Source organism: Engystomops pustulosus, chromosome 2 (assembly GCF_040894005.1).
Source record: "Engystomops pustulosus chromosome 2, aEngPut4.maternal, whole genome shotgun sequence".
In the NCBI taxonomy this organism is placed as follows: domain Eukaryota; kingdom Metazoa; phylum Chordata; class Amphibia; order Anura; family Leptodactylidae; genus Engystomops; species Engystomops pustulosus.
Window position 1 is genome coordinate 219154521 of NC_092412.1, and position 22759 is coordinate 219177279.

Sequence of the window (22759 nt, forward strand, 5' to 3'; positions counted from 1 at the left end):
AACGCCTACTACTTTCATACTTACCTTTTCCAGTACATTCTGGCTATATGTTTGAAATTTACTACTTTTTGGTAGGAACCTTTAGTTTACTAGCGGCGTTCCCGTGCTCTTAGGACACGCGCACCCTAACTTCCGGGCCTGTGAAACGCACAACCATGTTTCACTAGGTATTTGCGCATGACCGGATATGACGTCACATGGGGGCGGCACCTCCCGGGGGTGACCGGGGGACTCCGCGTCAGAGCAGCGAGGTATTTAAACCCAACACTTATAACATGCTGACATCCCCTGACGAAGCCCGTGTACCGGGCGATACGCGTGGGGCATTCCTGCTCTCCCCAGCTCTACATTCTCCATACGGTAACACTTTTTTTCTCTTGATGATATTGTTCACAAATTTTGGACACGATTGTGATTGCTCAATTCTCATGAGGCTCCGACTGCTCAACTGAGTGTCCCTCTTTGTTATTTATCCTGTTCTCAATTAATGGTTACCGTATTTTGATACATATGTACTATTTCCATACTTATGTTTCTAGTACTACATTATGAATCTCGCTATGCTGGGGAGTTTCTGTTTTTGTGTTGTTACCCTCTTGTATAGGGTTTTTTAACTGTTTTTATATTTACACATATTGTAATAAAATTTGATACTTTTTCACCCATATGCATCTGCCTTTCTGTGTTCTTTTTGCGCTGTATATATTATATACTATATAGGGGCACGCTGTATGTATTGTATGGTATATGGCAGCATCTGTATGTATTATATGGCGGCACGCTGTATATATTATATACTAAATGGCGGCACGCTGTATGTATTGTATGGTATATGGCGGCACGCTGTATGTATTATATGGTATATGGGGGCACGCTGTATGTATTATATGGTATATGGCGGCACGCTGTATGTATTATATGGTATATGGCGGCACGCTGTATGTATTATATGGTATATGGCAGCACGCTGTATGTATTATATGGTATATGGCGGCACGCTGTATGTATTATATGGTATATGGCGGCACGCTGTATATATTATATGGTATATGGCGGCACGCTGTATGTATTATATGGTATATGGGGGCGCGCTGTATATATTATATACTATATAGGGGCACGCTGTATGTATTTTATGGTATATGGCGGCACGCTGTATGTATTTTATGGTATATGGCGGCGCGCTGTATATATTATATACTATATAGGGGCACGCTGTATGTATTGTATGGTATATGGCAGCATCTGTATGTATTATATGGCGGCACGCTGTATATATTATATACTAAATGGCGGCACGCTGTATGTATTGTATGGTATATGGCGGCACGCTGTATGTATTATATGGTATATGGGGGCACGCTGTATGTATTATATGGTATATGGCGGCAAGCTGTATGTATTATATGGTAAATGGCGGCACGCTGTATGTATTATATGGTATATGGGGGCACGCTGTGTGTATTATATGGTATATGGGGGCACGCTGTATGTATTATATGGTATATGGCGGCACGCTGTATTTATTATATGGTATATGGAGGCACGCTGTATGTATTATATAGTATATGGCAGCACGCTGTATGTATTATATAGTATATGGCGGCACGCTGTAGGTATTATATGGTATATGGGGGCACGCTGTATGTATTATATGGTATATGGCGGCACGCTGTTTGTATAATATGGTATATGGCGGCACGCTGTATGTATTATATGGTATATGGCGGCACGCTGTATTGATTTTATATTATATGGCGGATTGTTGTATGTATTTTGTTCTTTGTGGTAGCTCACTCTGTTTATAATATAGTACAATGGGAAGCTCTATGTATTTTGCATTGCTTTATTTTCACATTAAACCAATATGATTGGGTCTGGTCCTGACACTCCTTTATATATTACATATATGGAGAGGGGGGGGGGGGCGTCTTTTTATAGCTAGCCTCAGGCAGCAGAAAGGCTAGGTGCACCCCTGGATGCAAGGTCAAGTCCAAATCCGTGGTCAGCAACGGGAGGTCCTGGCAGGTGGGAATGGAACACAGGCACACGGACACAGCAACACGGAGGAACTTGGGTAACACACAGGAACGCAGGAATACACAGGAACGCAGGAATGATCACCAGGAAGCTTTCTCTCAGGCTGTAAGGCACAAAGATCCGGCAGGGCTTGCAGGAAGAGGCAGGCTTATGTAGAATTAGGCAATACGGCCAGCGCCAATTAATGGCGTGCTGGCCCTTTAAATCTGGAGAAGCTGCCACGCGCGCGCCCTAACAGGCAGGGTCGCGTGCGCACAACGGAGGGGAGCGAGCCAGGAGCCGGGACAGGTGAGGTGCGCTTGCAGGGGCAGAGGGGCACAGGTGAGCCTGCGACCACCCGTGACAAATATTTTTAATTTGTGGGGGGCTGTTTATGCTAAAAACTGTGGCAATGTATATATTTTAATAACCTGGGGGGCGATTTTATGAGATTCGCCCTGTACAACAAATTACATAGAAACTGCCACGACAGCAGCATCTATAGCAGCTATGCTAAGATTTAGAGAAATATTCAGCAATATTACTAAAATCAGCTGCATGTGAAAATGGATGCATGCAATGTTCAACTCACTTTCAATTCTCTCCTGAATGTGTCTCAGTTATTGTAATATCTGTGCCGGCATCATCCTTGGTCAATAAAGGTGTGGCTGAGAATGGGCAGATAAACAATGATCTGCCTATAACACTGGTTCTGGTTCTTCCTAGCAGTTTTGATTAATTATGCAAGACACCCAGCTGTGTCCTTTCATGTTTGCTAACAGTTAACCTGCTGTAGTGGACAGAATTCTTACCTTGTTGTCAGGAGTCAGGGGATGTGAACCCACTGGACCACCGCAAGGGATGGTGTAATATGACACCCGGGAGCAGAGTCTTAGTGGCACCCAGTTTTCACCAGAGCCCGCCGCAAAGGGGGATGGACTTGCTTGGCACAATAGCACCAGGTCACTCCACAGGACAACTTTGCTCGCGGTGGTGGCCAAGGCAAGGTACACAATTGTGAGGCATAATTGTGGTCGGGGACAGGTAGAATGTCAGGACAGGTAGCACATTATCAAAGTCAATGGCAGAACAGAAGGTCAGGGCAGGCAGCAGAGGAACGTAGTAAGGAACGGAAGCGGGGTCACAACGGAAAGCACAAAACAAGTGCAGGGCATACGGAAACAAGCACGAAAATCTGGCAGGGGGCAGAGGAAAAGGCAGTCCATTTATTAGGGCAGTCAGCCAGCAGCACCAATAATCAGTGCGCTGGCCCTTTAAATCATACCGGAGACACCACTAGAGTCGGGAGAGGTGAGTGTAGCTGCTGTCGGGCTGCTGGGGCACAGGAGCACCCGTGTCATCTTTGGAACCAGGATTCTGACATAAAAGTTCTTGAGAATCAATCCTCAGTGCTTGTACTTATATCTGTTATCTTCTGAACCCTTGGTTGTCTTCCTGGTACTCCCTTTTGTGTATTGATTTGGTACCTTATTGTCCTCTAGGTTTTGACCCTGATCTTTTCTTGTTTGTTTGTCTCGGTCTGTTGTTATAACTTAAGACTGTTTCACATGAACTCGTGCAGCCCAAGTTAACATGCCATATAATTCCATGGGCTGCACATAGGGCAGTGGATCTGGCTCCCAGCATTATATAGAAATATAATGTAAGGATGTTTCCTTCCGCCGGCTGAACAGCCACATAAGAACTGTATGAACTATTAAATTTCCGCCATAGTTGTTCAGCCAGCAGAGGGAATGTCTCTGCATTATACTTCTATATAATGCAGGGACTCCCATCCACTACTCTATTTGTAGCCCATCCTCCCATCATACACCACCATACTCCTCTTACACAGACTGCACACGTTTGTGTGAAACAGCCCTAGGAGATAAACAGGGACCATCGCCAAATTAATGGCAACCTCTTTCAGTGGTTATGAGTAAGTAGGTAGAATCCCTCTTGTGGGTTCACTTTTAGGGCTCACAATATGTGTCCCTCTTTCTGTGCACACACCCACTGCTGTAGCTCATAGTAGATTTTCTACCTTACCTCAAGTGCTTTACTCACATCAACACTTTAGAGTACTGCTTAATAATGTCCTTCATGCTTCTTCTTCTGAAGAGTTGTCGAGCACATTGGGGCAGATTTATCAAGCTGTCTGAAAGTCAGAATATTTCTAGTTGCCCATGGCAACCAATCACAGCTCAGCTTTCGTTTTACCAGTGCTCATGAATATTTTAAAGGGGAGCTGTGATTGGTTGCCATGGGCAACTAGAAATATTCTGACTTTCAGACGGCTTGATAAATCTGCCCCATTATTTTGCTTTCTACATGTGCCGTCTATGGGACACTTCATATCAGATAGTCCTCAGGAAAAACAGGGGACAACTGCTAAAAATGCAGGACATAAGACAGTTACTATATAAAGGCCAGGCATAGTGTTATGCACTATAGTGGTGGAATGGTGGGGGTGGGGGGAATTCAGTGAAGTAACACCTATAGGGGGATACAAAATCCTGAGGTTAGTGGAAGTGGTTAAATCTCGTTTGTAAACTACTGGTTTATGACCTTGGCAGAAAATCATTAGTAGATCGATCAAATCTTTCTGTTCCAGTTGCATTACTTATGTGAAAGGGTGGTCCAGTCTCAAGTCCATTCAATGTCTCATTCCAAACAATACAATGGAAGTTATTGTTTCCATTGTTCTCATTTAAAGGGCTTTTAGTATGTAAATGTATTTTGTGGAAATGATTTATTGTGTGTGTAATTTTAAGCCACATTGTAATAGTTTATATAAAAACAATGGTGAGAATTTTTTATGGGAATGTTTCAAAGACAAGCCAACCTTTTTGAACAATTTGATTAATTTGGTACATCTTTAAGTCTGTCCTGAAATGTAACTTTATTTTCTATCCATTTTCTATCCCCTTTACTGGGATGAGAATTAGAGATTTTTAGGACTTTTTGATAAACCTGGTTACACAGGATAAACAGGCTTTACCTTCCTACTCACACATACAAGGGTTCGGCTGACGCACCTTCGTCAGACTTTTTTATGTTTTCGGAACAGATTGTGGCACAGCTGTGCTGCCTTTCATGTGCCAAAAATTGGGTGCGTGCAGTCGGACGATACGACGGATTCGGAATAAACGCTAAATTTAACTTTCAAATTGTGTCGCAAGATCAAGCACTTACATGCACCAGGAAGAAGAAGGTGAATTCCGTCGGACCTGAGCGGGGAAGCGACACATGCAGGATATCGGGCGCACGATCTTAGTAAATCGCGGCACAGTGCATCATCGTCGGACAATGCACTTTTTGTGAATTTCCCCGAACGGTTTTTGTGAACCCCGAAGTAAATGTGCCCCATAGTGTGGAGGAGTATGCACATGGGGTCAAATTCCCTATTTTGCTACTTTTTGTAGCCAGGTTACGCGAAGGCCTTCATTAAAGGGGTGTTCAGATTTCAGCAAATTAATTTTATTGTTTGCATTATACAATTTATATTGTTTGCGTGAAAAATAGTGTAACAAAAAACAACCCCTTTAGAGGAAACCTACCACCACGGATCTACCTATTAAGGTAGATGGAGTGGTAGGTGCCTCTATTGTACGTGAGGATAACCCTTTTAAGGGCTAATCCTCAGGTCCCCTGTATCTTTTTAAAACTTTTATTGTGTTAATATGCAAATTTTCTAAAGAGGCTACTGGGGCGTGGAGTAGTCAGAGCTGAGGCTACACGGTGCAGCTACTTCCCGCCCCAGTAGCCTCTCTGATCCTCCCACAAAGACATCTTCAGTGCACAGCTACAAGGAGCTGCGCCCACTCGTCCGCGAAGCCGGAGTTCTGCGTATGGGCAGAACACAGGCCAGTGGCAGCTCGTTCTCGGCTCCAAAGCCGGAGCCACTGCGCATGTGCAGAACGCCAGGCTTCACGGACGAGTGCGCGCAGCTCCTTGTAGATGCACACTGAAGATGTCTTGGTAGGAGGATGAAAGAGGCTAGTAGCCGCGTGAAGTAGCCGCGTCATGTAGCCTCAGCTCCGGCTACTCCACGCCCCAGTAGCCACTTTACAAAATTTGCATATTAACTCAATAAAAGATTTTTAAAAATACAGGGGAACTTGAGGATTAGCCCTTAAAAGGACTATCCTCTTGTACAGTAGAGGCACTTACCACCAGCTCTTCCTAAATAGGTAGATCCGTGGTGGTAGGTTTCCTTTAAGTCCTCTTCCATACTGCTGTATTTAGCACATTTCTGCTTTCTGTTGTAGTAACACCCTCTCTGGTTCTCAAAATATTGTCAGACTAGAAGCTCTAAGCCACAACTGGCCTAAATGGAATATGGTTATGAAAACACAGGACGAAAACCGATCTCTGAGTATTCATGTATTATATTAAAATGCAAAAAAAATGCCAAAAATCAATTACGGAAACTTTAGATTAAATCTACCCTGTAATCTCAAATGATTTCCTTGTCATAACATAACTTTCAGAGACAAAAGATTCTGCCTGGCATGCTCTACTTTCTAGTTAAATGTCATCTCCAAATTGCTCTTTTTATTTTTTATTATTCTACCCATTCCAGCCCACCAGTACTGGGCACAAAGTGTGTTTTATAAAAATACTCCCACTTAGTGCCATTACTTTTACATGATAAGTCTGTTCCATTAGCAGTCATGGAAAGTTTTACCATTCAATCATCAGCTTAAAAATAATATAACCCCTTGATGGCACAGCCTGAATTTGCACATATAGGGGCACATTTACTTACCCGGTCCATTCGCGTTCCAGCGGCGGCTTCTCGGACGAGCGTTCGGGTCTTCCGGCGATTCATGAAGGTCCTGCGCCCGATGTCCACCAGGTGTCGCTGCTGCGCCGAAGTCCGCTGAGGTGCCCAGGAGTTTATTGTCTTCATCATGGTGCATGTGAGTGCGACCAATTTATTTTTTTTTAAATGCACCGGTTTTTCCGAATCCGTCGGGTTATCGTTCGGCCATGCTTTTCGTCGCGTGCATGCCAGCGCCTTTGCGCCACAAACCGATCGCGTGCGCCAAAATCCCTGGGCAATTCAGGGAAAATCGGCGCAAACCGGAAATATTCGGGTTACACGTCGGGAAAACGCGAATCGGGCCCTTAGTAAATGACCCCATAGTGGTTTAACATGGCCTGAAAAGGTTCTAGTGAACGGGGCATTTTTAGCGAATTTTTGGAAGCAGCACTTTAAGGGCCACTTTTTATTTTGCATGCCACCTTAAACATTTTTGCAGTGTTTTTTGGGACACATAGGGGCTCATTTACTAAGGCCCAGGATTTTGGCGCATTCGCTCCCGCTTTCACACGACAGAAATCAGGGGCGTGGCCATCGGACAACCCGATGGATTCGGAAAAACCCCGGAATTTTTTTTTTTAATGTTAAAGTTAGCTCAAAATTAACATTAGTCATGAATTCCCTATTTTGTTTCGGTCATTTTTATATATAATATGTATATGCTCGGGCAAACAGGTCCTAAAAGACCCCTAGGGGACATTTTTCACTTCTTTTTTTAAATTTTACTTTACTTTTTCTTTTACAAGTTTTCCCCTGTAACAAAGGCATCTGTAAGTGTCCCAGGTACAGGGGGAAAGCACCACCTGTCACTAGGTCAGAGCTGTACTGGGTCTAATTAGACCCAGCAGCTCTGATTAACTCTTTAGACCCCAGCGGTCACTTGACTTCAGTGCGATGCTGTGAGGAGCGGAGAAGGGAGAAGCGGTAATAAACCACATCTGCCTTCTCCCTAGGGTCCGATCCTGCTCCAGTGGCTAGTGCGTCTAAAGAAGTTGCTGCAGACTGCAGACTTTAGGTGTCAGCAGGCGGTCCAAAACAGGTTAAGGGCCATAAATGATGAAAGGCAAGGCTGCAATGATCAACTGTAAGAGTTATCAAAGGTGTCTGAAATGAAACTTTATTGTTAATCATTGGTCCCAGGACAATACAAAATAATGAAAACCAATTGTCACAGGGTACAATAAACAGGGCCTGGAGTTCCACTTAGAAAATATATCTGTTCCAATTTATGAAAAAAGAGAGTTCACAGCGGCACTGCTTAACAGGTATGGCTGGGTGCACGCACAAACGGGCCGGCTAGGTCCCACAGTCCATATAAAATAGAAAAATAGGCGGCACTCCAATATTGTGGGGATAAATCAAGTGCAGATTTACATGAGGTTTTTTAATCTTTTTTTCACTCAATCGGTGTCATTTCAAGCACAAATCTGCATCATTGATTTATCCCCACAATATTGGAGTGCCGCCTATTTTTCTATTTTATATGTTCCAATTTATGGCTACATGCACATGACCGTTATTGTGGCCTGTGATCTGGCACCCGATCTTGTTGTAATGAACAATGACCGTGTCGGGTGCCACATGGGGTGGGACATATCCTTTATTTTGCTGTATTGCAGCTGCTTGACTTTCTATGCAGCTCTCCCCTTCTCCTCTCCTCTGTACCCACCACATGCTCACCTGGGATCCAGCCCGGGCGAGCAATCTAAAAGATGAGATTCTAATCTTTAAAATGACACAATGTAACACCTGTGCCATCCTTTGTTAAGTATGTGTGATTTTGTACTAGGTTTGCATTCTGTCCTGCACTAGTCTGAACACTGCCTAATTTCACACTCTGTCTTAATTTATTTCCACCATGGCTGTCTGTTTCAAGCTTTGTACTAAACTGGTCATCGTTAATTTAGGTGTGATGCCTGCTTCACTCAAATGCCTAACGTGCTAGTCTCATTTGTCTGGATGTCTGGGGACCAGTCCAATTACTCTGGACCGGGGCTCTGATATCTCATAAGAGGCTTGTCCTCCCGCTTCTCAGTGCATGCTAAAAGTCTTCTTTGGAGCTTGGTAGAGCTTTCTACACTTCCATATTTTTGATTTTCTGACCCTTGATTGTCTTCTGACCAGATTGTCAATCTGTATTTGTATGATCATTCTTATGTGTTTTTTTTTAAAATAGTTTTGTATGTGTTTTCACTTTGGTGCAGGAAAGAAATATCTATTGTCTGCCACCTACTGTCTTGGGTAGGATTGGCAAGTAGATTGGTATAGCTGGATGGATATAGTTTTAGGATATACTGTGCATGTCTTTACTTTCCTTTTCAATACTTGAGTCCATTCGCAAAAAGTAGCATTACATACCAGAAGCATGATTGTAGGTCATAAAGTTAAATCCCTTTGTAGCTGCTATTTTTACCTGAGTGGTTTTAGCATGGTTGCTTTCATCTCATTTAATTGAAAGCAGAGCTTCCGTGCACATTGGAAGTCTCATGGAGTCTGAGACACGTCTTCTGCTACTTCATTGGTTCAATCTGCATGTCTGACCCTCCTTCAGTGCTCTGTCTTTTCTGATTGGCTACTGTGTGTAAACTGTTCATATTTGATAACTGTTTTATTGAGCAACATGGATTTTATAGTACCTAACAAGAAATATGTAAAGTAAAAGATACATAACATGAAAATTATAGGTATACTGTATAAAAAGGTGAACACAAATTTGTATTGAAGAAAAATTAATTTTAATAAAATACAATTTTAAATAAAAGACAAAAAATATTCCAGGTTTCCTTTGTCTTTGGGAAATAAAAAAAACTGAAAAAAAGATCACTAAAATGATGGTATACTTAAAATATTGCTAACAACTAAATTAGCAATAAAAGTCTCTGATTAAGAGGATAAGTATAAAGAAGATTAAAAGATATTAGTGGCCGACATCCCTGAATCAGCACATAAAACTCATGTTTTTCTCTGATTACCTACACAGACATTATACTCTATTCTATTTTTAAAGCTTGTCCATGATATTAGTCCAATTTTTGTTTAATAAAAAGGTAAAACTAAATGATTTTATTATCTATTTTGCACCTTTCCTTAACAGTGACAACAGGATGGATTTAGCTGAAAAGCCCATAATATTCTGATGTCCGTGACACAAAATAGGTCTGTTAAATACTCATAAAAGGTTGTTAAGGCAACGGAGCAATTATGGCACTTTCTCGGCTTGTTTTGTGGAAATGAAAAGATGATGTGCTTCATTAGACTGCCTGCTGTTTAGAGCTGGGATTGTCTCGCCACATACACGAGAAGGACATAAAATGTGTCTGATACTACAACCTATATCATTGTTTCTTAACTATTTTTTCTTGGGAACTCTCAGTAGCATTTGATTACATTTCCAGGCTTCTGTTTCCATGTCTGGATCTCCCAAATGTGAAAATATGTTCATAATAACTGATACATGTACTCCAGAATGCTACCGCTCAGACATCTCTTACAACAGATGTTTTTGAAGGTCTAGTATTAGGAAATGAGTATTAGGAGTCCACCTGAATGAAGATATAGAATATCTGTCTCTAAATCAATATCTATCTATTTTATATCAAGTGTCACATACCTTTTATGGCTCCAGTACTTTCAGTCGGAGCATCTGGTTTCTATGACAACTGCACATTTACCTAAGCTGGCGGCCTATTTAAAGTAGGCAAGGGCTTCCTGTCACCTGCTTAAGTGTTAGTTACTATTTATGTGACTCTGTCTATAATCTGTATTTCACTTGTCAGCCTGTCTGTGGTTTGGATTATTATTTAAAGGGGTTGTCCAGTGACAACAAGATAACCCCGATATGGAAGAGACGAGACGGCACTCACCAACACCCGGTACTCACCGAGGTCCAAGGCTTGTGAATGCGCTTTCAGCGCGAGACGGCCTGTCGCCTTGCCGTGGCGTGCATCACCCTTGTCCTGGATTCTTCCCTGCAATAAAGAGTTCCTTGCTTCATATGTTGGTGAGAGCCGTCTCTTCCATATCTGGATTATATATGCTCCCGAAGCTCTGGACGTGCAGCTCTTCCCAGGGCCGGATTAAGGGTGGTGGGGGCCCCTGGGCACAAACTGGTGGGGGCCCTTCCAACAATGTTTTTGGAAGTATAAAGCCTGCCAGACTCTTTAGTATATAGCCTGCCAGACCCTGTAGTTTATAGCCTGTAGAATACAGCCACCAGCTCCCTGTAGTATACACCCACAAGCCCACTGTAGAATTTAGCTGCCAGTCCCCTGTAGAATACAGCCACCAGTCCCCTGTAGAATACAGCCACCAGTCCCCTGTAGAATACAGCCACCGGCTCCCTGTAGTATACTCCCACAAGCCCCCTGTAGAATTTAGCCACCAGTCCCCTGTAGAATACAGCCACCGGCTCCATGTAGTATACTCCCACAAGCCCCCTGTAGAATTTAGCCACCAGTCCCCTGTAGAATACAGCCACCGGCTCCATGTAGTATACTCCCACAAGCCCCCTGTAGAATACAGCCACCAGTCCCCTGTAGAATACAGCCACCGGCTCCCTGTAGTATACTCCCACAAGCCCCCTGTAGAATTTAGCCACCAGTCCCCTGTAGAATACAGCCACCGGCTCCATGTAGTATACTCCCACAAGCCCCCTGTAGAATACAGGCACCAGTCCCCTGTAGAATACAGCCACCAGTCCCCTGTAGAATACAGCCACCGGCTCCATGTAGTATACTCCCACAAGCCCCCTGTAGAATACAGCCACCAGTCCCCTGTAGAATACAGCCACCGGCTCCATGTAGTATACTCCCACAAGCCCCCTGTAGAATACAGGCACCAGTCCCCTGTAGAATACAGCCACCAGTCCCCTGTAGAATACAGCCACCAGTCCCCTGTAGAATACAGCCACCGGCTCCCTGTAGTATACTCCCACAAGCCCCCTGTAGAATACAGCCACCAGTCCCCTGTAGAATACAGCCACCGGCTCCCTGTAGTATACTCCCACAAGCCCCCTGTAGAATTTAGCTGCCAGTCCCCTGTAGAAAATGGCCACAAAATAATAAACTTCATACTTACCCTCACCTTCCCTTCCAGTGATCCTATGATGCTCTTCCTCGCTCTTCAGGCAGCCGCCGGCCACTGAAGGCACAGCTGCCATCGCTGGGGGAGATAACTGATGCACTGTTTTGGCAGCAGCATACAGTGATCGACTGACTGTCGCAAACTGGTGGGGGCCCCTTAAAAAGTGAAAGTGGTGGGGGCCCCGGGGCTAGAGCCCCAGGAGCCCCTCCTTTAATCCGGCCCTGGCTCTTCCTGCTGGACTTGTGCCTTCTAATTTATCTGCGGTTGGGGTGGTGCCAGTAATTTTTTGCTCTCTATGTATTATGTGGCAAGATAACCCCTATCCACAGGATAGTAGCTACCTTGCTGATGGATGGGGTCTCAGTGATGGCACCCCCATAGATCACAAGCAGGGTGCTCGACTATCTCTGTCAGCGCCATAGAGATGAATAGAGAAGCATAGGGCTTGTGCATCCGGCTGCTGTATTCATCTGCAAAACAACAGGGATACAATGGACCCCCATTTTTATTTTCCCGTGGGGGTCCCATAACTGACTTCTGTGGAGAAGAACTAACTTGTTGTCACTGGACAACCCTTTTGACCTTAAGCGTTGCGTTTTGGTAACCTAGTTATTTGCCTCGTATACAACCAGCCATTGACTGTGTCAGGACAAAACTGCTTAGCAAAAAGGTGAAGAGGCTTGGGGAAAAGTGTGACATTGGGGATATGGAGCAATGGGAACTTGCCCTGTGCTCCAATAATTTCTGTTGGACCTCTGGAAAACTTTATAAGATGGCTGATCCCGGAAGTACTATTTGCTTGATTGCTGTAGATCTGTGATGTTGGACCCCCAGAATCAGACATTTGTTACCTCTCCTGTAGATAGGTGATAGATGTCTGTGATGGCTAATCCTTATAATAAGTACTTCACTTACGTAAACGCCAGACCATATTCTATCCATTTTCTATCCATCTATCTATAAAATGTAAGTAGTATTACAATAGCTCTATTTTTACTTCATTAACAACAAACATTACCACTACTTTTTTGTTAGATTTTCAGCAACATGTACTGTATTGAAAGTTTTGTAAGGAGGACAAGCGCCTTAAATTGGCAACGTGATGCTTGTATTTTATTGTACAGGATGAGCCCTAATAAGGTTATTAATAGAGATGAGCGAACATGCTCGTCCGAGCTTGATGCTCGGTCGAGCATTAGGGTACTCGAAACTGCTCGTTGCTCGGACGAATACTTCGCCCGCTCGAGAAAATGGCAGCTCCCGCCGTTTTGCTTTTTGGCGGCCAGAAACAGAGCCAATCACAAGCCAGGAGACTCTGCACTCCACCCAGCATGACGTGGTACCCTTACACGTCGATAGCAGTGGTTGGCTGGCCAGATCAGGTGACCCTGGGATAGACTAGCCGCTGCCCGCGCTGCTCGGATCATTCTGTGTCTGGATGCCGCTAGGGAGAGAGCTGCTGCTGGTCAGGGAAAGCGTTAGGGTGTTCTATTAGCTTACTGTTAGGCAGGAGTGATTCTCAAAGAACCCAACAGCCCTTCTTAGGGCTACAATAACGTTCTACTTTTTTTATTTTAATTTGCATCTAGTACCATTTTGTGAGGAATTAGCAGGGGGACTTGCTACCGTTGTGTTTAGCTCTTAGTGGCACACATATCCATAGCAAAGACCGAAGTGGGAAAATTTAGTAGGGGTTGGATTTCAATTAGGCACTAACTCAGTGTCATCTCATCTGGCATAGTAGTGTGCTTTGATACTTGGCTAGAAAATAGCCATAGGAGAATACAAAGAGCTTACTTACGCATACAGTAGCGTTCTATATATTTGATTTCTGGTTGATCTGCTGGTGGCTGTACTTTCTGCAGTGCATGTACTAGCCAATTCTGAGCAATTTGTAGTGAGACTTGCGACCGCTGTGTTCTGCGCTTAGTGACGCACATATCCATAGCAAAGACCGAAGTGGGAAAATTTAGTAGGGGTTGGATTTCAATTAGGCACTAACTCAGTGTCATCTCATCTGGCATAGTAGTGTGCTTTGATACTTGGCTAGAAAATAGCCATAGGAGAATACAAAGAGCTTACTTACGCATACAGTAGCGTTCTATATATTTGATTTCTGGTTGATCTGCTGGTGGCTGTACTTTCTGCAGTGCATGTACTAGCCAATTCTGAGCAATTTGTAGTGAGACTTGCGACCGCTGTGTTCTGCGCTTAGTGACGCACATATCCATAGCAAAGACCGAAGTGGGAAAATTTTGTAGGGGTTGGATTTCAATTAGGCACTATCTCAGTGTCATCTCATCTGGCATAGTAGTGTGCTTTGATACTTGGCTAGAAAATAGCCATAGGAGAATACAAAGAGCTTACTTACGCATACAGTAGCGTTCTATATATTTGATTTCTGGTTGATCTGCTGGTGGCTGTACTTTCTGCAGTGCATGTACTAGCCAATTCTGAGCAATTTGTAGTGAGACTTGCGACCGCTGTGTTCTGCGCTTAGTGACGCACATATCCATAGCAAAGACCGAAGTGGGAAAATTTAGTAGGGGTTGGATTTCAATTAGGCACTAACTCAGTGTCATCTCATCTGGCATAGTAGTGTGCTTTGATACTTGGCTAGAAAATAGCCATAGGAGAATACAAAGAGCTTACTTACGCATACAGTAGCGTTCTATATATTTGATTTCTGGTTGATCTGCTGGTGGCTGTACTTTCTGCAGTGCATGTACTAGCCAATTCTGAGCAATTTGTAGTGAGACTTGCGACCGCTGTGTTCTGCGCTTAGTGACGCACATATCCATAGCAAAGACCGAAGTGGGAAAATTTAGTAGGGGTTGGATTTCAATTAGGCACTAACTCAGTGTCATCTCATCTGGCATAGTAGTGTGCTTTGATACTTGGCTAGAAAATAGCCATAGGAGAATACAAAGAGCTTACTTACGCATACAGTAGCGTTCTATATATTTGATTTCTGGTTGATCTGCTGGTGGCTGTACTTTCTGCAGTGCATGTACTAGCCAATTCTGAGCAATTTGTAGTGAGACTTGCGACCGCTGTGTTCTGCGCTTAGTGACGCACATATCCATAGCAAAGACCGAAGTGGGAAAATTTAGTAGGGGTTGGATTTCAATTAGGCACTAACTCAGTGTCATCTCATCTGGCATAGTAGTGTGCTTTGATACTTGGCTAGAAAATAGCCATAGCAATAGGATAGCATTGTTTGGTTTTAAAAACTCAAAAAAAAACAAAAAACACAAAAAAAAACAAAAAAAAGTTAAAAAAAAAATAAAGTTATAACTCTCATTTTAAAAATGTTTAACCCGAGGGCTAGGGGTAGAGGACGAGGGCGGGGACGTGGGCGTCCAACTACTGCAGGGGTCAGAGGCCGTGGTCCTGGGCGGGGTGAGACACCACCTGCTGATGAGGGAGCAGGGGAACGCCGCAGAGCTACACTCCCTAGGTTCATGTCTGAAGTTACTGGGACTCGTGGTAGAGCACTGTTGAGGCCAGAACAGTGCGAACAGGTGATGTCGTGGATTGCTGACAATGCTTCGAGCAATTTGTCCACCACCAGTCAGTCTTCCACGCAGTCCACCCATGTCACCGAAATCGCCACTCCTCCTGCTCCTGCACCTCAGCCTCCTCCCCCCCCAGTCTGCCCCCTCCCAGGAAAATTTGGCATTTGAACCGGCATACTCTGAGGAACTGTTTTCTGGACCCTTCCCACAGTCACAAACCACTTGTCCGGTTGCTGCTGAGCAATTTTCCGATGCCCAGGTTTTCCACCAGTCACAGTCTGTGGGTGATGATGACCTTCTTGACGTAGTGGAAGTGTGTAAAGAGGTGTCCGACGATGAGGAGACACGGTTGTCAGACAGTGGGGAAGTTGTTGTCAGGGCAGGAAGTCCGAGGGGGGAGCAGACTGAGGGATCGGAGGATGATGAGGTGACAGACCCAAGCTGGGTTGAGAGGCCGGGTGAACACAGTGCTTCTGAGACGGAGGAGAGTCCTCGACCAGAACAGGTTGGAAGAGGCAGTGGTGGGGCCAGACGGAGAGGCAGGGCCAGAGCTGGTGCATCAGCGCCAAATGTGTCAACTAGTGAAGCTCCCGTGGCGAGGGCTCTTGCGGCGAGGGCTAGATCTTCAGAAGTCTGGAGGTTCTTTAAGGAAACACCGGATGACCGACGGACTGTGGTGTGCAACATTTGCCAAACCAGGCTCAGCAGGGGTTCCACCACTACTAGCTTAACTACCACCAGTATGCGCAGGCATATGAATGCTAAACACCCCACTCAGTGGCAACAAGCCCGTTCACCTCCGGCCGTGCACACCACTGCTCCTTCCCCTGTGTCAGCTGCTAGTCAGCCCCCTGCCCAGGACCCTGCCACAAAAACCCCATCGTCGCCTCCACGATCCTCCACAGCATCCACCAGCGTTCAGCTCTCCATACCCCAGACGCTGGAGCGGAAACGCAAATATAGTGCAACCCACCCGCACGCCCAAGCCCTTAATGTGCACATTTCCAGATTGCTAAGCCTGGAGATGCTGCCCTATAGGCTAGTAGAGACCGAGGCCTTTCGCAGCCTCATGGCGGCGGCCGCCCCTCGGTATTCGGTCCCCAGCCGCCACTACTTTTCCCGATGTGCCGTCCCAGCCCTGCACCAGCACGTGTCAGACAACATAATCCGTGCCCTGACCAACGCTGTTTCTGACAAGGTCCACCTGACCACGGACACGTGGACGAGTGCTGCCGGGCAGGGCCACTATATATCTCTGACGGCACATTGGGTTAACTTGGTGGAGGCTGGGACCGAGTCTGACCCTGGGGCTGCTCATATACTGCCGACGCCGAGGATTGCGGGGCCTACCTCGGTCCAGGTGTTTCAGGCCTACTATGCCTCCTCCTCCTCCCACCCCTCCTCCACCTCCTCCTCCGAACTACCATCCGTGGGCACGGCGCCATCAGTCGGTAGCTCTAGGCACAGCAGCAGTACCGTCGCTAAGCGACAGCAGGCGGTGCTCAAACTGCTGAGCCTAGGCGACAAAAGGCACACCGCCCAAGAGCTATTACAGGGCATCACGGCGCAGACTGATCTGTGGCTGGCACCGCTGAACCTCAAGCCGGGAATGGTTGTGTGTGACAACGGCCGTAACCTGGTGGCGGCTCTGCAACTCGGCAGACTGACACATGTGCCATGCCTGGCCCATGTGTTAAATCTGATAGTTCAGCGTTTCCTCAAGACATACCCCAATCTGTCTGATTTGCTCACGAAGGTGCGCCGCATCTGTGCGCATTTCAGGAAGTCCAGCCCAGATGCTGCCACTCTCAGGGCAGCGCAGCGCCGCCTCCAACTGCCCGCTCACCGACTGTTGTGCGACGTGCCCACGAGGTGGAATTCAACACTGACCATGTTATCCAGAGTTTACCAGCAGCGCAGAGCGATTGTAGACTGCCAGATGTCAACTTCCACCAGAACTGGTAGTCAGGTCAGTCAGCTTCCTCAAGTCTACAATGAGGAGTGGACGTGGATGTCTGATATCTGTCAGGTGCTGAGTAACTTTGAGGAGTCAACACAGATGGTCAGTGGCGATGCCGCCATCATCAGCCTCACCATCCCGCTGCTTGGCCTGTTGAAAAACTCTCTGGTCAGCATGAAGTCGGAAGCTTTGCGCTCGTCACAAGAGACAGGGGAAGAATATTCCCTTGTTGATAGCCAAAGCACCCTCAGGTCTGTTTCTCAGCGCATATCGGAGGAGGTGGAGGTGGAGGAGGATGAGGAGGAAGAGGAGGAGAATGTTGGCGAGACACAAGAGGGGACCATTGTTGAGTCCTTTACTGTTCAGCGTGTATGGGCAGAAGAAGAGGAGTTGGAGGAGTTGGAGGAGGAGGAAATGGACAATCAGGCCAGTGAGGGGAGTGAATTCTTACGCGTTGGTACTCTGGCGCATATGGCAGATTTCATGCTAGGCTGCCTATCCCGTGACCCTCGCGTTCAAAGAATTTATTCCAGCACCGATTACTGGGTGTTCACTCTCCTGGACCCACGGTACAAGCAAAATCTTTCCACTCTCATCCCTGCAGAGGAAAGGAGTGTGAGAATGCATGAATACCAGCAGGCCCTGGTGCACAAGCTGAAACAGTATTTCCCTTCTGACAGTGCTAGCGGCAGAGTGCGTAGTTCTGCGGGACAAGTAGCGAGGGAGAGTAGGCGAGCAGGCAGCTTGTCCAGCACTGGCAAGGGTACGCTTTACAAGGCTTTTGCCAGCTTTATGTCACCCCAGCAAGACACTGTCACCTGTCCCCAGTCTCGGCAGAGTAGGGCTGATCTTTACAGAAAGATGGTGAGGGAGTACGTAGCTGACCATACCATCGTCCTAAATGATCACACAGCTCCCTACAACTACTGGGTTTCAAAGCTGGACATGTGGCACGAACTGGCGCTGTACGCCTTGGAGGTTCTTGCCTGCCCTGCCGCTAGCGTCTTGTCCGAGCGGGTTTTCAGTGCAGCTGGTGGCATCATCACCGATAAGCGTACACGCCTGTCGACTGACAGCGCTGACAGGCTGACGCTTATTAAAATGAATAAAGGCTGGATTTCTCAGAATTTCCAATCTCCACCAGGTGAAGGAAGCTCAACCTGAATAATTGATCCACTCCTCCTCCTCCTCATTTTCCTCCTTCTCCTCCTCTTTGTACAGTAAAGCAGAGGAAAATGGCTATTTTTTGACAGGGCCCACTGGCTCTTGCTATAGTACTTCATGCATTTAATTTTTCTGGAGGGCCACCTACCCGGTCCTCTGTTTGAAACAATTTTTGTGAGTGCCACATACAGGCACTCAATCTATTCCATTTTACTGCAGGGCCACCTACCTGCTCCTCTGGTTTGAAACATTTTTGGGACTGCCACATACAGGCACTCAATCTATTCCATTTTACTGGAGGGCCACCTACCTGCTCCTCTGGTTTGAAACATTTTTGGGACTGCCACATACAGGCACTCAATCTATTCCATTTTACTGCAGGGCCACCTACCTGCTCCTCTGGTTTGAAACATTTTTGGGACTGCCACATACAGGCACTCAATCTATTCCATTTTACTGGAGGGCCACCTACCTGCTCCTCTGGTTTGAAAAATTTTTGGGACTGCCACATACAGGCACTCAATCTATTCCATTTTACTGCAGGGCCACCTACCTGCTCCTCTGGTTTGAAACATTTTTGGGACTGCCACATACAGGCACTCAATCTATTCCATTTTACTGCAGGGCCACCTACCTGCTCCTCTGGTTTGAAACATTTTTGGGACTGCCACATACAGGCACTCAATCTATTCCATTTTACTGGAGGGCCACCTACCTGCTCCTCTGGTTTGAAAATTTTTTGGGACTGCCACATACAGGCACTCAATCTATTCCATTTTACTGCAGGGCCACCTACCTGCTCCTCTGGTTTGAAAAATGTTTGGGACTGCCACATACAGGCACTATCCAAATTAAATTGTCTCCATAGCAGCCTCCACACGTTGTCTCCATTGCTACCTCCAAAAGTCGTCCATATAGCTGCCTCCATACATCGTCCCTTTATCAAACGAGGTGTGTCAGGCAGAAATTTGGGTTGTTTTCATGGATTCCACATCAAAGTTGTTAACTTTGTCGCCACCCTGCTGTGTTATCCACAAAATATACTGGCAAACTTTTACCATTTAGGGATATTATTTCAGCGCTTCTTGCGCATCTGTTTACATTCCCCTCACCCGGCATATCCTAAACTTATAAGAACGCTACTACACTTGATCTTATACAAAAGGTTCTTAGAAGTGCTGTTTGGGGAGTAGCCTAGAGACAGGGGCTTGAATTGGCGAAAGCTCGCCTGGCAGCGGAGCGCCAGCTCCATGCGCATCATGCGCTTCTTGCGCATCTGTTTACATTCCCCTCACCCGCCATATCCCAAACTTATAAGAACGCTACTACACTTAACTTGGTGCAGGCTGGGACCGAGTCTGACCCTGGGGCTGGTCATATACTGCCGACGCAGAGAATTGCGGGGCCTACCTCGGTCCAGGTCTCAAAGGCCTACTATACCTCCTCCCACCCCTACTCCACCTCCTCCTCCTCCGAATTACCATCCGTGGGCATGGCGCCATCAGTCGGTAGCTCTAGGCACAGCAGCAGTGCCGTCGCTAAGCGACAGCAGGCGGTGCTGAAACTGCTGAGCCTAGGCGATAAAAGGCACACCGCCCAAGAGCTATTACAGGGCATTCCACATCAAAGTTGTTAACTTTGTCGCCACCCTGCTGTGTAATCCACAAAATATACTTGCAAACTTTTACCATTTAGGGATATTATTTCAGCGCTTCTTGCGCATCTGTTTACATTCCCCTCACCCGCCATATCCTAAACTTATAAGAACGCTACTACACTTGATCTTATACAAAAGGTTCTTAGAAGTGCTGTTTGGGGAGTAGCCTAGAGACAGGGGCTTGGATTGGCAAAAGCTCGCCTGGCTGCAGAGCGCCAGCTCCATCCCAAGATCCAACTAACATAGTTGCAGCACCTTTAATCTACTACTAGTTCACTGCCTCCATAATAATAATAATAATAATCTTTATTTATATAGCGTCATCATATTCTGTAGCGCTTTACAAATCATAGGAAACAAATACAAATGTAATGTAACAGAGCACAACATTTGTATGGAACAACAGGAGTGAGGTCCCTGCTCGCCAGAGCTTACGGTTTATGAAGATGATGGGGTAACACGAGGTAAAAGAATATTTAATGGTCAAGCCATTCTTCTTAGGGAATAGAAAAAAATATAATAAATGGAATTGCTGTCGCTTGAACCACTCAGCCGTCATCTTATATACCAGGTCGAGGGTGAATGGGACTGCAGAGAAGTCTGGTGCCTGTTGGTTGCTGGATAACATATGGGAGGACGACACAGGACGGGTTAGTAGTTTGAACAATATTTATATAGTTGGGTCTATCAAACTGTAAGACACCCAGTACAATAGCTTGAATTTAAAGAAGAAAAGCGGATGTCTATGAAATTTTTCAATGCAAAATAACAATTTTATTTAGTTATAGAAGACAAATACATTTAAAAACATTTAAAAAGCACAATTCTGTGCTGCACATGCCCCACTATCACAAATGGTAGATAAATCTGCTAAGGATATAGTAGGTAAGTGGAGATATAGGTCATTGAGGCTGAAGTTAAAATGGACATAAGTAGAAATGAAAAACCAAAGTGAGCAACAGGCATATAGTCTGTAGAAAGTCACAATTTACCTCAATGTCTAGATCCTCCAGCTTGGGGATAGAAGGGGCAGGAAACAGTCCCCACGCGTTCCGCCTGTCTGGGCAGGCTTCCTCAGGGGTAATGTGCAGAAAGGAAGTTCAAGGAATATATAGGGTACTCACCCCCAGAGTCTAACATTCAACAGCTGTGTCCAGTGAGTGCCTGCGTGTGGCGTGCGTTTCAGTTGGCCGGATGTGACGCAATGCGTTCCAGCCGGTCAGTAAGGTGTCACTTCCGGGGTTTGCAATCCACGATATTTAGGCGCTGCTGCGACAAATTAGGCGCTGCTGCGACAAATTAGGCGCTGCCGCGACAAATTAGGCGCTACTGCGCCACAAAACCAACACATTCATACAGGTACAAGGTGCATGCGCATAAGTGGTATAGCAATAAGTGAGCAAGCGCCGAAAGCATTATAAGCCCTAAAATACCCTAGGGCTGAAAAAAGTGCCTAAGTGCAATCAAAGATAATAAAGACGGGTTAGTAGAAGAGTTAAAACTTCATGCAGTTAATGAGTGTTATAGGCTTGCCTAAAGAAATGGGTTTTAAGAGCACGTTTGAAACTTTGGAGGTTAGGTATTAGTCTGATAGTCCGGGGCAGAGCATTCCATAGAATTGGTGCAGCTCTAGAGAAGTCTTGGAGACGCGAGTGGGAGGTCCGCACTAGGGTAGAGGTTAATCTAAGATCACTGGCGGATCTAAGAGCACGGGTTGGGCGATAGACTGAGATAAGAGAGGAGAGGTAGGGGGGTGCAGCATTATACAGAGCTTTATGGATGAGGGTTATTATTATTTTAAACTGTATTCGAAAGGAGACTGGCAGCCAGTGCAGCGACTGGCATGAACTGTAAGCATACATGGTCCCCTTATCAAACGAGCTGTGTCAGGCAGAATTTTGGGTTGTTTTCATGGCTTCCATGTTAACTTTGTCGCCACCCTGCTGTGTAATCCACAAAATATACTGGCAAACTTTTATCATGTACCGATATTATTTGAGCGCTTCTTGCTCACCTCCTTTGGTTCCTCTCTGACACCCATTGGTTTGAAGCCTGAGTCCAATTAGGGTATGTCGCCATGCCACTCTCTAGCCTGCTGCCGCTGCCTCTGCCTCTGCATGCCGTCCCCTATAGTGTCAGGGTCAATTATTGGATGTTTTAGATGCTATCTAGCTTCATTCTGTCACTCTGTCATGGCCATGCTGTTGCCCATAATTTTGGCATAATGGTGCGATTAAGCAGCCTCAGAGGCATCCATGCATGCTGCCCCTGCTGTTTCCTGTCCATTTCCGTGGTGTTTCCATCCTTTTCTGAGGTTCCCAGGTGTTTGGCCAAGCTTCCCTGTGCAGAGCCTTGGTCCCCTTGAAAAATGCTCGAGTCTCCCATTGACTTCAATGGGGTTCGTTATTCGAGACGAGCACTCGAGCATCGGGAAAAGTTCGTCTCGAATAACGAGTACCCGAGCATTTTAGTGTTCGCTCATCTCTAGTTATTAAGCAATTTGGCATGAATGGTATAAAATCTTAAGTATA